We start from the raw sequence: 2,512 nt of genomic DNA, 5'->3' as shown, positions 1-2,512 counted from the left end.
ATCTGCATCCTTTCCTTCAAGGCTCAGGGGTCCAAGATTATCTTCTGTGTCTGTGTTAATTGGTTTCCCTTTTCTTTGTTGAAGAGGTTCTGTGCCATCCTTCTGCCTAGTCCGCCATCTTGCCCCACCTCTAGAATTTTTTAAAATAGTGAAAATTTGGTAACAGTAAGCTTGGTATTTACAAAGTCAGAATCATTATATAGCTGCTAACTATTTTTATATAAAATTCTTATGCAATATTGTTAGCTGAAGACATAGGAAAGAATATTGTGTGTATATATATATATAAATTTCGATTTTTTGTGTATACACACACACATTTATAGTAAAATGAGAAAAAGAAAATATACGAAATACTGATATTTACTTTTCCTAAATGATAGGTGTAGGATCATTTTCTAAATATCCGTTACCACTGTATTTTCTAAAATTTATAAAATAGAAATACTATATTTAAAGTAAGAAATAAGTCACATGATATTTTGTTAAGAAGTTTTATTGAAATGTCCCCAGAACTCTTAATAATATTAAGTGTACTACATCACTTATTCATTATTTTGTCACAGGTCATTTACCCACCACCACTCCTCAGAAGGAAGATTGGGCAATCTACTTCTGTAGTGTAGTGGTATTGCTTTGGAAATCCAAGGAGGGGTCACTATGAATTGGGTCCGATTCGATGGCACAAAACAACAACAACATCATTTATTGAATGCCTACTATGTGACTAGAATAATAACACACACACATAAACAAACTATTATTATTCCAGGTAGTGAGAAGCATTATGTGAAGCAAATATAAGGTAAAGAAATAAGGAATAGAGAGTGATAGGATAAGGATGTAATTTGTTGTAGTGAAGGAAAGCTTTTAGGAGGAGACTTGAAGGAAATGAGGAAGCTAGACATAAAGCTTTCTGAGAGAAGAACATTCCAAGCAGACAGAAGAGCAAGTACAAAATCCATTGGGAACTTTTTGGTAAGTTCAAGGTATAGAAAAAGATCAGAGTGGTTGGAGCCATGTCCAAGAGAAAAAATGGTAGAAAAAAACAAAATGGAAAATGACCTAGACTATGCTGGGTCTTTCACAAGATGAAAAGATTGTGTTTTCCTGTGAGTAAGAATGGGAAATCATTAGGAAGTTCCAAGCAGAGTATTTGAGTTGGGTTCAAAAGACTTACTCTATTACTTAAATGGAGTCCCTGGTGGTGCAAGTGGTTAATTCACTTAGCTGTTAATTGAAAGTTTGGAAGTTCAAGTCCACTGAGAGTTGCTTCAGAAAGAAAGGTTTGGCAATTTGCTTCCAAAAAGTCAGCTATTAAAAACCTTGTGGAGCACAGTTCTACTGTGACACACATGGGGTTGCCATTAGTCTGCATTAACTCAAAGGTAACTGGCTTATTTTTAGGCATAGAAGTACCATCTATATGTGAGAGAAAGAAAACAGAAGAAACTATGTCTTCAGAAGAGATCAAGAAAGTGAGGAAAATATTCACAGTTACAGGATTGAGCTGAGCATATAAGGAAGGGCTTGAAAGTAGTTGTTAAATTGGGTCAGATAAGGAAATATGCAGAACATTTGGACAAATTGGTTCAGATGATAAAAGATGTTCTGAGTCTTATGTTGTTGTTGTTGTTGTTAGGTGTCGTCGAGTCATTTCCGACTCATAGCAACCCCATGCACAGCAGAACGAAACACCACCCGATCCCGTGCCAGCTCCATGATCCTTGCTGTACTTCAGTCCATTGTCACAGCCACCATGTCCATCCATCTTGTCGAAGGCCTTCCCCTCTTTTGTCGACTCTCCACCTTATCAAGCATGACATCCTTCTCCAGGGAATGGTCCCCTCTGACAATGTGACCAAAGTAGGTGAGACAAAGTCTGGCCATTCTGGCTTCCGAGGAGCATCTCAGATGCACTTCCTCCAGGACAAATCTATTAGTTCTTTTGGCAGTCTATGGTACCTTCAGCATTCTTCACCAGCACCACAACTCAAAAGCATCAATTCTTCTTCAGTGTTTCCTATTCATTGTCCAGCTCTCACATGCATACAAAGCAATTGGAAATATAATGGCCTGTGTCAGGCGCACCTTAATCCTCAAGGATACATCCTTGCTCCTCAGCACTTGAAACAGTTCCTTCACAGCTGACCTGCCCTGTGCTACACGTCATCTAATGTCCTGACTGCTGCTTCCATCTGCCTCGATTGTAGAAGCAAGCAATGTGAATTCTTTGACAACTTCAATTTTTTCTCCATTTATCATGATATTGCTTATTGGTCTAGTTGTGTGGATTTTTGTCTTCTGTACATTGAGATGTAATACATACTGCAGACTGTGTTCCTCAATCTTCATCAGTCAGTTCCTCAAGTCATCCTCACGTTCAGAAAGCAAAGTTGTATCATCAATGTATCAGGTTGTTAATGATTCTTCCTCCAATCCTGATGCCACGTTTTTCTTCATATAGTCCAGCTTCTCGGATTATTTGCTCAGCATATAGATTGAATAAGTA

Source organism: Orycteropus afer, unplaced genomic scaffold, assembly GCF_000298275.1.
Source record: "Orycteropus afer afer isolate SDZICR_OR568_19922 unplaced genomic scaffold, OryAfe1.0 scaffold00004, whole genome shotgun sequence".
In the NCBI taxonomy this organism is placed as follows: domain Eukaryota; kingdom Metazoa; phylum Chordata; class Mammalia; order Tubulidentata; family Orycteropodidae; genus Orycteropus; species Orycteropus afer.
The sequence above is the reverse complement of the archived record's forward strand: the minus strand, read 5'-3'. Positions refer to the sequence as shown.